Raw genomic sequence first — 12,367 nt, 5'->3', positions numbered from 1 at the left:
CGTCATGTCCTCCCGCAGACCTGACCCCGGCGGCCGTACTTCGGTTTAAGCAGGCTGACTTTAGAGAGCGTTGATTGTCATTGAGCAAGGAGGGGCAGAGGTAAAAGTGAAACTCTATGCTTGCGAGTTGGAGCTTCTGCTTTAAAGTTTTGCAAAGCATGTGCTGGAGTTAATGGAAGCACCCTTTGCATGTTTAGAATGGACATTCCGTCTGTGAAGATTCCTCGTGCTCTTGCTCTCAACAAATCCTTAAGAATTTCTATTCCGGTAGAACCCGCATCAAAAGAACATTATCAATGACATACTTTGTATTTTATTTTCTTTTGGTCGCCCAATTACTTTCATTCATTTCCACGACAACACTTTACAAGTGTTTTGCGGGTTACACTCATCCTCTGGTCTTATGTCTCTGTGTGTCCGTTCTATGAATGGTGAGTTGTATGGAAAACGTTGTCAGGACCTGATCACATTATGCAGAGGCAGGCCTTGAAAATTTTCCTTGTCATTGGCAACCAGAATGAAGTCAATGTTGAAACGCTTGCCGTCGTCTTTACTTCACTCAGTTGTCAGTAACTGTGTCCCTTTGAACCTATAGAAACGCTGCATCCTTGAGAGCACTATTGTTAAAGACCTTCTCCAGACCGTTTGTAGGTGAGTTCATTTAAAGTGCTTGTAAGGAAGTAAATCAGATGTGGACAAACTTCAAGGAAATAAACTGCCAATAAAAGCTTTGGTGTTTTAATTTAGTAATCCGTATTGTTATTTAGTCCACATTTTCCAGTATGATATTGCCATTATCAAACTTTGTATTTATTACATTTAAGACTACCGATGTATAACTTGCCTCTGACATATGTTGGGTAGGGGAGCAGTTAGTTACAACTCTGCTAAGTGGTCCCAAGTCAAGTATGTTACACTCAGAACTGGTTTATAAACCAACATCATTTAACATGTCTTGACTTCAAAGCCTATATTTCTGTCAACAGGCATTGACAAAGCCCGTAGGTCTTGCTTGTGAAATCTGTTGGACTTTGCCAATGGTTTTTTCTCTCTCCCAGATGGATCCGCGATGGCGAGCGCATCCTTGATGGTTATCTTTGAATTAATTTTCTTATGCTTTAAGAAACTCAAAAATGTCCACCACAGATTGGCTGATCCAAAGCGACCATCTGTGCCATTTTAATATGTCTGCTACTGATGGTGCAGGAGGTAGCACTCAAAGCTCGAGGGTGCTGGTGCAATTGGCCACAGGTAAAGGGGGTTCTAATAAATAAAGGGATTGGGAGGACTGAAAAGGTTTATTAAAGCGAAGGGCTGGGGAACTAGGGGCAGTAGGGAAGCACAATAGTTCCTGATATGCACTTCAGTCTGATGTCGGCAGTGGAAGGATACCTTCCATCCAATCTAAACCCTGTGACTCTGAAATGCTTATTTGCAGGACAAACATATGACTAGTGAGGAAAGCCTTGGGAATCAGAAGCACGAAAGGGAGATGGACGATAAAGCCATCCGATCATGAGTGAGTGGCTAAGCCGACTGTTATATAATTCACAGCAGGTTTTTTACACCAGTCAGCTGAAGGTGTTGATAAGCGAGACCTAAAAAAAAAAATAATAAACCTACAAGTCTCAGAAGACAGACCACTGCTGGCTATAAAGCCTGGCCTCGTTGAGTGCGCTACATAACGTGGCACAACATGATAGCATTAGAGTCATCTCTAAGATACGGGCAGACTTGGAGCAAAGTATGTCTTGTATAATTTTATTGGCATTGCAGCAGGATTGAGGATTAGACCAGTGTTTGGCAATCTGTGGGTGGCGACCCATTGGTCGGTTGTGAGCCGAATTTTGGTGGATCGCATAAGTGCAATCAATAAATAAAGGTTCTTTTAGATTCTGTATCCATCTTCCCACATTTGCTGTACCTCAAAGACAGAAGTCAAGTGTCAGGCTGAGTCTTCTGGCAAATTGGTGCTTATTTTGTTTAACATTGGGGTTGATTAACTAAAAATTAGCATAACTGCTGATATATTGGGGTGAAAATAGAGTCCTGTGTCAAACACCATTTTTGCAAACCTGCAACACCTTCCTAAAGAGGTTTAGTCCTCATTGAATGTATGTGATGAAATCAACCTCATTCGCGAGGCAACAAAAAGGTTGACATTAATACACAGGTCCCGTGATGCAAATTGAAGAAGAAAAAAAAAACAGCCCTTCGTCCCATTCACTCCAGACATCTCCATTCGCACCTCTGCATTATCTTCCTAGAGAACAACCACCAGAGACGAGTTGTTCCCAAATAAAACACAGTGACTGCTACTTGAGGCCCTGAAATTAGAAGTGTGCACAATGCAGTTTCCGGGATCGGACATTAGCACAACTGATTTAAATATGCCTCAAGTTGTAACACGTAGAACAAAGATGGAAATTAAAGCCAGTTCACAAGAGAAGCAACATTCCAGTTTTCACTCCACAGCCATCACACAGCTCCACCGATGCACCCACCGCACAGCTCCACCGATGCACCCACCGCACAGCTCCACCGATGCACCCACCACACAGCTCCACCGATGCAGCCACCACACAGCTCCACCGATGCAGCCACCACACAGCTCCACCGACACAGCTCCACCGATGCACCCACCACCCAGCTCCACCGATGCACCCACCACACAGCTCCACCGACACAGCTCCACCGAGGCACCCACCACACAGCTCCACCGAGGCACCCACCACACAGCTCCACCGAGGCACCCACCACACAGCTCTACCATGCCCCCACCACACAGCTCTACAATGCCCCCACCACACAGCTCCACAGATGCACCCACCACACAGCTCCACTGATGCACCCACCACACAGCTCCACCGACACAGCACCACCGATGCACCCACCACACAGCTCCACTGAGGCACCCACCACACAGCTCCACCGAGGCACCCACCACACAGCCCTACAGATGCACCCACCACAGAGCTCCACCGATGCACCCACCACACAGCTCCACCGATGCACCCACCACCCAGCTCCACCGATGCAGCCACCACACAGCTCCACCGACACAGCTCCACCGATGCAACCACCACACAGCTTCACCGATGCAACCACCACACAGCTCCACCGATGCAGCCACCACACAGCTCCACCGACACAGCTCCACCGATGCTCCCACCACCCAGCTCCACCGATGCACCCACCACACAGCTCCACCGATGCAGCCACCACACAGCTCCACCGACACAGCTCCACCGATGCACCCACCACCCAGCTCCACCGATGCACCCACCACACAGCTCCACCGACACAGTTCCACCGATGCACCCACCACACAGCTCCACCGATGCACCCACCACACAGCTCCACCGATGCACCCACCACACAGCTCCACCGACACAGCTCCACCGATGCACCCACCACTCAGCTCCACCGATGCACCCACTGCTTGTGCCTCCGTGTGCCCCTGTTGCCTGCTTGTGCTGTGTGGGTGTGTGTGGAGGGCTCTGTGTAGCTGTGTGTGTGGGAAGCTTTGTGTGGCTGTGTGTGTGGGAAGCTTTGTGTGGCTGTGTGTGTGGGGGGCTGTGTGGGTGTGTGTGGGGGGGCTCTGTATGGGTGTGTGTGTGGGGGGGCTCTGTGTGTGTTTGTGTGTGTCATTTGCGAGAGATAAAGCTAGTGGCATTGTAAATGGCAATGCCATTTATTTATGTTAAAAAAACATAAATAAATATAATGTCAAGAGCAATGCCAATAGCTCTAACTTTAACAAAGGCAAAACCATTGCATTGTAAATGCTTGTTTTTTATTTTGACCTGAAGAGAATGTAGACAGGAATTGATTTACCAGTCTACATAATCAGTTTTCACTCGTTAGTATAGGTGTTAGGGGCACATATAGTTGCATGGAGATCGTTACCAGACGTAGGCTCCATATCTGAGATCAGAGGGGTTGCCATCACTATTAGATGTCCCCGCAGCGTTATCACCAGCAAAATATAGGGGTTGCCATCCATTTCAGATGTCCCCGCAAGATTGTAAATAGTATATATGGTTTTTAGAGTACAGTATTCATTAGCGTCTTTTGTATATAATGTCATGTTTACATTGCGTAGAATTGCACATTAATATAGGACAAGCTTTTAGAATAATAATTCATTCTGTATATAAAGTGTTTTTAAGTATTTATATTATACTTTTCAACCAAATTGTCTATATGCACTGAATACAATGTTTACAAACTTTGATTATTTTCATCAGATGTCTATTGATAGTATAATACTGTGTTAACCATATTTAAGCATTTATGCAGAAACATTCTTGCTATCTTATATGAATTTATTCAGTTATTAATTCGCTTTCGGGTGACACGAACATTGAATGTGGCTATCACCCACCTCTATTCTCTGATGTGCCATTGAAACGTAGTAGTATTTTCTCCATGTTTAATGTAATCACATGGTGTGCACTAGCACTTTAAAAATTCAGGCATGATGCGTAAACATTTGACTGTGATCAAGGGCCTCCGCCCGAAATGCGTCAGTTCGCTTTGCTGCTGAGTTTGCCTTATTAAAAATCTTATTTGCCTATATATATATATATATATATGTATATATATATGTATATATATATATATATATATATATATATATATATATATACTTTATTGATCTGCTAAGATTATATTATTTTCTACTAAACAGTTGCAGTTCCCAACAGGCGCCACAGACTCACAATGGGCTGTAAACCTCAGACTAAGAATTCCTGGTATAAGGAGATTGGAATTCAGTTTGACTTCATGTGACTATTTAGAGTTACTTGGCCAAGCACCCTCATAAAATTACAGAATTCTATGCTGAATTAAAATATTTTTTATCTGTCCATTTTGGGTATTACATGACTGTTTTATTTCTTATGATGCATGATAGTGGGCATCGGCCTCTCCTTGCTGATTTCTCAAGAGAGAAGATGCTGGAAGGTGTCTCAATGCGCTATATTCAAATTCATGATCCAAACATATGAATATTAGGTTAGAAAGAAATCACTGCATCAGATGCTTCAAACCAGTTAGCTATCCCATCAATGTAAATGTATGTCTTGCTGATTTCATCTTCCCCAATTTAGGGACCTTTCATTATCGAATTGTAAAGCACTTCTTTTTCTACTTAGGCCCTGATTACACATTTATGTGTTATTTATCACACTTGATAAATAATTATAGCACTGGGTACGTTATTTATTGAGTGTGATAAATAACACCTATTACAAGTTATTGGGGAATAACATTTCTATGTATAAATGTTGTATTGCGCGAATATGACCCAAGCGGGTATCAGAGCACTTTACATTTAGGGTAGGACGGATACAGTGGTGGGAAAAGAACATTCGTTACATTTACGTGCTTGGCATGCTAATGCTGGGATTCCCAGGTGTACAACCATGTAGTAGTCAATCAGGGCATCAGAAAATGGGGCAGTAAGTAAGCAGTAGAACCCAAGGCCTTTTAGGCCAGAAACTTGTTCATTATGATTTTTTTCGCTTCCTTTTTGAAAGAAGCAGTGGATGAGATTCTACGGACTTCCGGTGGAAGAGAGTACCAAATCTTTGGGGAAATGCCTGAGAAAGCTCTGTGACTCGTTCTCTTTTGGTGGAAAATCTGTGGTTTCAGGAGCAATGAATTTGCCTTTGTGACGGTCTGCAAACCACCTGATAATTCTAGTTTTTGAGCCAGAAAATGGGAATGTTGAAATGTCGGGCTTTGTGGGTCATGCAGGCAATCTTTAGCTGTATTCTTGATACGTATGGCAGCCAGTTTAGGGATTGTAGGGCTGAGTATATGTTATTGTTTCTTTTCGTACCAGTAAACAATCTGCTGCATTAATGGATGCCCTTAGTGGGGCCAAGGTATGTTTGAGAAGACCACAGATTGTGGAGCTACTGTAGTCTAGCCATGGCAGTACAAGAGCTTGGAAATCCAGCTTAAAGTCTTCCTGTGGAAAGAATGGTTTGCTGCAGATTTTGGTGATTAATGCACCAAAATCTGCATCAAACAGATTTTTATATGAAATGGTCTGGTGAAGTGGACTAATGGGTCCACTGTATGGGGCCAGTGTTCGCCCTCATGGTCACAGGTTCTAATCCCGGAGGGTCCACTCAGCCTTTCACCCTCCTGAGGTCGATAAAATTAGTACCATTGAGTTGGATAATAATAAACATCTGTTATACAGTGCCAAAATATATTTGGGTGATTGTGTGCTTTATAATGGGCATTTTATGTTATTTGTGTTTTCCCCTGGTAAATATCGACAGGTTTAACCTGCCGAAATTGTATTTTGAGTTATTTAATGTATCCAAAAAGTATCAGATGCGTTAAAAACCATCAAACTCGTAATTCCGACCCATGCACAAGCATGAGTTTACGCATAGGTTGGATTATTACTAGCAACTCATAGTAAGGACCAATTTCTTTTATCCACTGTTACTGCAGGTGATAAAAATTGCAAGAAGGGGAGACAGGTCGGAGTTGGGATTGCAACAGATACTATTTTGACTGAGAAGCCCTCATTTGTGAAATGGGTTCTTCCCAGTGCAAAATGTGTAAAAATGTGTGTGGTCCACTGTGGTTGGTACTACCGAAGTCCCAGCCAGCACTGCCACATACTGACAACAATCACACAATACACGTGTGGTCACTTCAGGTGATATGTACCAGCATATTGGCCAACACCGGCACAAATGAACCTCTGGATCTTTCTCCATCTTAGAATGGACGGTCTCTCATACTGTCTATCCAGGTGTCCTTCATGTCTTAGAAGCAAACCTAGAGAGGAGTTGTGTTTGTTCCACTGCAGACAAGAGCACAAAGGGAGCAGGATGTGACATGTCTAGCAGACCACGTTATAGAGGAGGGTCTTCTCTCCAGAGTTTGCAGGAAATTCTGCAGTGCTGAGTCTTATTCCTAGAAAATTGATGTACCAACCTAGCCAACCGTTGGGCCCTGCTCCCTCGTCAACATTTCTCAGTAAAGGCAGGCGCCCAGACACCTAGATGGTGTGGTGACGGGTCCTGGTGACATCACAAGTTGCCAGACCAATTATTACAGGCAACTAATGATTTCATCAGAAATCACTGAAGACGGGAAAATGATTGTAAGCAGTTTAGGTGATTCCAGTGTTACATGCATTATATATGGGATAAGGTACCTTCTGCTGTACATTATAAGGATATTCGAAATCCCAACTCTCTGCCCTTTCTGTCACCCAGGCCTACTAAGAGATTGGTGAGCAAGGGATTCAAAACCTACCAGAGGAGTTACGTACTGTATCTCACACCCCCCAGGACCAACGAAAGCAACAGTACTTGTTGCTTTCGTTGGTCCTGGGGGGTGTGAGAGAGGAGAGAGAGAGGTGAACATTTGTAGACCTCTCGAGGAACCTTTTACCAAACTGGTGTTCTTTTGTTCTAGTCTTGTCACAAAATCTGGTAAAACCATCAAAGAAACTAAAATACTCGGGTGATCCCATGTCTCTATCTATCCATTGCCAAATAAAAGAGATGGCCTTACTGCTCTCTTACTTAATTTCAGTATGACTCGCCCCAAAATGGTACCACACCTGAAAAGTAAAGCAAATTACTGGTGTAATTGAAAAGATATTTTAGGGAGTTGTTATGTCACTGGCTATTCATAGAGCGGGTTCTCCAATTACTTGTCCTGCAGGTTTATAGAAAGTACCTGTGGATGACCTGTTTGGCTCACCAGATGAGACGTACTGCCCACAATTGCACTGCTGTGCCTTTGCTGCTAGTGTTCTGTTTATTGCTGATAAGCTTGAAGTAGTGCTACCTGTGATGTACCTATCCTGGGTAATGCAAGCTTGCACTGCTATCAGTTCTCTGTATCTTCCTGAAACTTGAGAATAGTTGACCTGCATTGCCAAATATATTGCTTCGGTGCCTTATTCTGCCTATTCTGTTTGCCAAAAGCAAATTATAGGTGAAACTGAAAAGATGCTGTATAGTGGGAATTATTGTGTGAAATGAACTGACGTAAGTGATAATAGCCAATATGACATATCAGAGTTAAGTTGGTTATATCTTCCCCAGCCTTACCAACCACAATTCAATATGACTCACCTGTATTTAATATTAAACGTTACCAAATGCTCTCTCAACAGGCGACTTTACTCCAATCAAAAAGAATCCGAGAACCATAAAAGGGTGCTCAGATCCCAAAAGTGTTTCGGGTCTATTTGAATGGTTGGAATGCGCTATACAAGTGTGCATAACATACCATATCTGTGCAACAAGCTACTGATGCCTGGCTGGAAAAAAATTGCCCCTGCCTGGCATTAGACAACTGATCACCCAGCGCAACCAAGAACAGGAAAGTCACGCTGATCTGGGGACTGGTTGTATGACAAAAACATGCGTGCCTCAACAACGTGGCGGAACAATGAATTTGTCTTAGTCACACATTCCTTTACCACGCATGCCTTTAAATCGAATTTCATTGTAAAGGCTTGTTTGCCACTAGGTTACTTTTATAAACCAAGTCAACATCTGGAAAAGCGTGGCTCAATGGTTAGAGCGGCAGACCCTGATGCAGAGGTCTGACCCGGGACCAGGGTCAATTCCCACCTCGGCGGCTCTTGGACTCATTCTCCCCGGACCTGATAATTCTCGCCTCGGTGCCTAGTCTAATCATGGGTCCCACTCTGTGACTCTGGGCAATAGCTTGCTTAATCTCCACAACGGCCCCAGCAGCGCTTGGATGCCTGGCTTCACCTTGGGGGTGCCCAGGAGTGGACATTTCACATGGAAAAGCCAGGAAGGGTTCCACAGCGGTATGAGTGTAGCGCCGGGACGCCCCGCCGCGTGGGCAGCCGTGCGCTTTACAAATACAACACATTTACATTTACATCTCCGCCGGCTCCAATTAGGAAGAAACAAGGGGCCTGTAAGCCATCAGTGCCCGATTGTAATAACCCCACCTCCATGCGTAACCTCGATGTTTTTATAGTCTGCACTTCTAGCCACTTTAATAGTTTAGCAGACGTGGACTGACTCGCTAATGCCATCCAGTGTGTTCCCCCAAGTGCTAGTGCAATGAGGAGTGGCAACAGGGGGGCTAATCTCGGGGGCCCTGGGAGGGGGCAGCAGACTGCCACTGTCCACTGTGCCCATAGAACAAGGCACGATCCTAATAATTGGTGCCAGTCTAGGTACGAAGTTGTTATTAGTCAAGGGCCAGTTGAATCAGGGGGCCCTGGCATTAATCTTCCCCCAGTTATGCCTAAATATGGCCCTGGACCCCTAAGTGTGGGGCAACAATCCCACCATGAATTATTCAATAAAAAGCTAGCCTAGATCTGGTCTTGCTAATAGCAAGCTGTCCAGAACTGCTAGGGATAGTAACACCCTTCCCATGCTATCTGAAGCAATAGAGAGTAGGGGTCTATCTGTGTTCAGGTAATGATGGGGATCCTGTAACCAGCCATATAGCTCCCCTACTAAATTAGTATCATGGAACATAGCAGGGCTATTTTCCAAACTAATCTGCCCACAATGGTGCCAATTTATTGACAGGCGCAAAGCCTCCATTTTGCTCAGGTTTTGTCAACTTTAGTCAGGAAGCTGTAACAAATAGGAAGAGTAGGAGTAGGACCCTCTCGGGTCACGATCTGGGCTAGCAGCACCCTACCCTGCACGGTCAAGGAGATTAATATGGGCTCTCCTGACATACTGGGCATCAGTGTGACCTTCCCACAGAACGAAGTCTAGGGTCAGGTTACATACCTTGGATTAGGCATGTTAAAATGGCGTTGATAATGATTGGGAATGAGAGACTATTGGTCACCCCAGGGAGGCATGTGTCACCTCTAAACTTTCCATGAAGTCCAACTATTGGCAAAATAAAATGGAAAAAAAATAGCGTCTCCAGGTTAGGGGACGTCCCTGAGCACTGCGCGACACCCGCTTCACTCGATATATGAAGTCTGTTAGCAAATAATGCAAAATAATGTAGTCTCAAATCATATCGATGAAGCTTGTAAAGATGTGACTTGTGGTTCGATATTAGTGCTTCATATCGAAGAGTGCACTCAGGGGACGCTATTTTTTCATGATTTCTCCACACTCATTGACCAGAGAGCGATACTCCTGAGGCACGTTACAATCTAAAGAACTCAGTCGATAATAGTAGTGCGCGTTCCACCGCCCATTTCTTCAAAATAAAATGTAAATCACGCAGGGGCAGTGTAATCCGTTTTTTTCCTGCAGTTTCGGTATGGGACTCTGCCACTCTCCCTTCACTGTTAAGTGGACAGGCGATCCCAGGGCAGTAGATTGGCAGTGCCCTTCCTGAAGAGAGACGATAGAAAAGGACGGGCACGCCTTATGCTTCTGACCAACCTATAGGAGCATCAAGAAGAAATGACAGTGACCCCCTGTGCTGAAACTTGGGAGCTAGGGAAGACAAAGAAGCAATTAAGATTCTGAAATCTGATACAGGACAATGCAAATTCTTTGCAGTTTCTCGGTTTCTGATTTCGTTTTGGGGCGTTAAACACAAGCTCAGTGCCCCTCTAGTAAAATAAGGCATTTATGTAGTGATCATTTTATACTATATGCCTCATTACTACTACCGATCCCAACACTTCATTGAGCGAGGACATATTTTAAGACCGTTTCCGGCCTAACATGAGATTTTGCGCAGATTTTATTACCGTTTTAACGAAATAGAGTTGTCTATGGCTGCATTTTATGTTTTTTATTTTCCATATAATTATTATTGTTCAAATCTTTTTTTTTTTGCACGGTTGGGGAGTTTTATATGCACTTTTATGGCAAACTGCCGAAATAAAGATCTGTGATGGAAAGTCCTTCATGATTTTGATCTTTATCCTGATAAGGCTAATTTTACTTACGCAGTAACCAACACAAGCTACTAGTAAGTTAAACATGTAACTAGTACAGATGTGTACTGGTCATATACAACAAACAGCCATACACAATAGACGTCTTAAAATCCCTTAACTACATGAAGGCACGGCAGGGGCACACCAAGGTGAGAAAGTGCTATACACACACTTAATAACATATATATTGTTTTGGTGTTCATATTGGCTTTTCTTTATCCCTTCCGATCCCTTAAGTACAAACCACACCAGACTTTTTTGACCCCAGGTTGCCGGATGCATCAATGCTAGGTCCTAATAGAATGAAAAACCAAAGGGGTCGGTATTCATCAAGTCCGATAATTGGTATCAGCAGTTTCCCTGCCAAGTGGGGCATTAGATGGAGATTTTGGGGCTTCCCACAGCAAAAAAATATGTAGCGATCATTTTTCCTAGGTATTTACTGAACATTTCCCCTAGAAAATGTCTGCACGTTTACCAAACAGGTGTTTGTGACTGTCCAGGAGTTAGTGCTGCTTATTGGAAGAAGTTCCGAATTCCACCCGTGAGCAAGGAGTCCCACAAAAGTAAGTCACGCCAAACTTTTTGTGATTCAGGCCCACTGATCCTGCCCCCCTCCCCCTCAAACATCCATCGTACCACAGATCTACTCACCTACATCCGGTGCCTCTGCAGGCGAGAATCCAGAAACGGGCCCAAGACTGTCCCTGTGTGCTGAGCCGCTGGTCTGGGAGGCTTGGGAGCGAGGGTGGGCGGAGCCGAAATGTAGGGCCTTGATGGAACGTAGGCACGCAAGGCTTGGGCTGTTGGACCGATAAGGGAGGCTGGAGGGTAGAGGCAGGCACTACTCCCGAGAATCCTCGTGCGACACGCCGGTAGAGGGGCTCGAGCCCGCCTGGTCAGTGCTGAGGTGAAGAGGAAGCCGCCCTACCTTCGTACAGGCGGGCAGAAAGTGTCAGTGCTGTGTGTAACGCAGCCCTGCCCTCCCCCTCATTCGCTCTCTGGCCCGAGGTGTCATTTCTAGACTGGAAAGTCCTGTTGCACCAGATCGAGGCGTGGAGGCGGTGGGAGGCGATGCATACCTGTCCCAGATATGACACTAGATTCCAGCCTGCGTCCCGCAGAAGGCCATGCCTTCGAGGAAACCGGGCAGGCCGCGCCCAGCCCCAGTCCAGACCTGTTGGTATAACGCACACACCCTGCATTCTGGGAATTGAAGTCCCAGAGCTCTTGTGCGTGGGCTTCAAAGTGAATCTGGTAATACCGAACTGAAGCCATGTATGGTGCGCTAAGCTGTGGCACGTTGTATTAAGCGGAGTGTATTTCTGTGTTGGTTGTGATAGGTCAACATATTGCCGCATAATAGTAGTGCTATGTTACGTTAGCATACTATGTTATAACACAGTGTTTTGTTATTTAGCCTTTATTCTAGATTCTGTTTACATAATATGTCACACAATC

At 44.8% G+C, this 12,367-nt stretch overlaps 1 protein-coding gene across 2 annotated transcripts in view; it reads right to left on the bottom strand.

Annotated features, from left to right (window-relative positions):
• Window positions 1-11,935, bottom strand: part of LOC144768636 (gap junction beta-2 protein-like) — a 91,117-nt gene extending 79,182 nt beyond the window's left edge. The window contains exon 1 of one of the 2 annotated variants that reach the window (XM_078652445.1): window positions 11,561-11,935. The gene's annotated coding sequence lies outside the window, so the exon portion shown is untranslated. The remainder of the gene's footprint in view (window positions 1-11,560) is intronic. The other variant, XM_078652444.1, reaches the window with a different exon arrangement.
• Window positions 11,936-12,367: the final 432 nt, after the last annotated feature.

The sequence above is a fragment of the Lissotriton helveticus genome, chromosome 7, assembly GCF_964261635.1.
Source record: "Lissotriton helveticus chromosome 7, aLisHel1.1, whole genome shotgun sequence".
Lineage (NCBI taxonomy): Eukaryota > Metazoa > Chordata > Amphibia > Caudata > Salamandridae > Lissotriton > Lissotriton helveticus.
The sequence above is the reverse complement of the archived record's forward strand: the minus strand, read 5'-3'. Positions and strand labels throughout refer to the sequence as shown.